The sequence below is a fragment of the Osmia lignaria genome, chromosome 4, assembly GCF_051020975.1.
Source record: "Osmia lignaria lignaria isolate PbOS001 chromosome 4, iyOsmLign1, whole genome shotgun sequence".
Classification (NCBI taxonomy): Eukaryota; Metazoa; Arthropoda; class Insecta; order Hymenoptera; family Megachilidae; genus Osmia; species Osmia lignaria.
Window position 1 is genome coordinate 1,681,268 of NC_135035.1, and position 2,463 is coordinate 1,683,730.

Consider the following 2,463-nt stretch of genomic DNA (forward strand, 5'->3'; position numbering starts at 1 on the left):
TTAGATAAAATGTAATATACTGATTCCTTCCCACAGATCAATGTACATTAACAACAACATCATTCACGCTATAGCTAAATTGGATATAATGTAATATACTGATCCCTGCCCACCGGTCAATGTACATTTAATAACAACATCGTTCATACTATATCCACATTAGGTATAATGTAATATAGTGATTACGTCCCACAGATCAATGTACCTACATTTAGTAACAATATCCTTAGTACTATATCCACATTACACATAATGTAATATACTGATTCCTTCCCACAGATCAATGTACATTTAACAACAACATCATTCATACTATATCTACAATGGATATAATGTAATATACTGATCCCTGCCCATAGTTCAATGTACCTATATTTAATAACAATATCATTAGTACTATATCCACATCACATATAATGTAATATACTGATCCCTTCCCACAGATCAATGTACATTTAGTAACACCATCATTCATACTATATCTACACTGGATATAATACATTATACGGATTCCTCCCCACAGATCAATGTACATTTTATAACATCATTCATACTATATCTACATTGGATATAATGTAATATACTGATCCCTTCCCATACGTCAATGTACATATAATAGCAAAATCGTTATTACTATATCTACATTAGGTATAATGTAATATACTGATCCCTGCTCACAGATCAATGTACCTATATTTAATAACAATATCCTTAGTACTATATCCACATTACACATAATGTAATATACTGATTCCTTCCCACAGATCAATGTACATTTAACAACAACATCATTCATACTATATCTACAATGGATATAATGTAATATACTGATCCCTGCCCATAGTTCAATGTACCTATATTTAATAACAATATCATTAGTACTATATCCACATCACATATAATGTAATATACTGATTCCTTCTCACAGATCAATGTACATTTAATAACAACATTATTCATACTATATCCACATTAGGTATAATGTAATATAGTGATTACGTCCCACAGATCAATGTACCTACATTTAATAACATTATCATTAATACTATATCTACATGAGACATAATGATATATACTAATCCCTGCCCACAGATCAATGTATATTTAATAGCGATATCATTATTACTATATCTACATTAGATATAATGTTATATACTGATCCCTGCCCACAGTTCAATGTTCCTATACTTAATAACAATATCATTAGTACTATATCCACATCATATATAATGTAATATACTGATTCCTTCCCACAGATCAACGTAGATTTAATAACAACATCATTCATACAATATCAACACTAGGTATAATGTAATATAGTGATTACATCCCACAGATCAATGTACATATAACAACAACATCATTCATACTATATCTACATTGGATATAATGTAATATACTTATCCCTTCCCACAGGTCAATGTACATATAATAGCATAATCGTTATTACTATATCTACATTAGGTATAATGTAATGTATTAACTACATCCTACAGATCATTGTACATTTAATATCATCATTCATGCTATAGCTAAATTGGATATAATGTAATATACTGATTCCTTCCCACAGATCAATGTACATTTAATAACAACACTATTCATACTATATCTACACTAGGTATAATGTAACGTGGTGATTACATCCCACAGATCAATGTACATTTAATAATATCATTCATACTATAACTACATTGGATATAATGTAATATACTGATCCCTTCCCACAGATCAAGGTATCTACATTTAATAACAATATCATTATTACTATATCTGCACTAGATATAATGCAATATACGGATTCCTTCCCACAGATCAATGTACATTTAATAACAACATCATTCATACTATAACTATATTGGATATAATGTAATATACTGATCCCTTCCCACAGATCAATGTACCTACATTTAATAACAATATCATTAGTACTACGTCCACATTACATATAATGTAGTATACTGATTCCTTCTCTCAGATCAGTGTAGATTTAATAACAACATCCTTCATACTATATCAACACTAGGTATAATGTAATATACTGATCCCTTCCCACAGACCAAGGTGCCTACATTTAGTAACAATATCATTATTACTATATCTACATTAGATATAATGTAATATACTGATCCCTGCCCACCGGTCAATGTACATTTAATAACAACATCGTTCATACTATATCCACATTAGGTATAATGTAATATAGTGATTACGTCCCACAGATCAATGTACCTACATTTAACAACAATATCCTTAGTACTATATCCACATTACACATAATGTAATATACTGATTCCTTCCCACAGATCAATGTACATATAACAACAACATCATTCATACTATATCTACATTGGATATAATGTAATATACTGATCCCTTCCCACAGGTCAATGTACATATAATAGTATAATTGTTATTACTATATCTACATTAGGTATAATGTAATGTATTTACTACATCCTA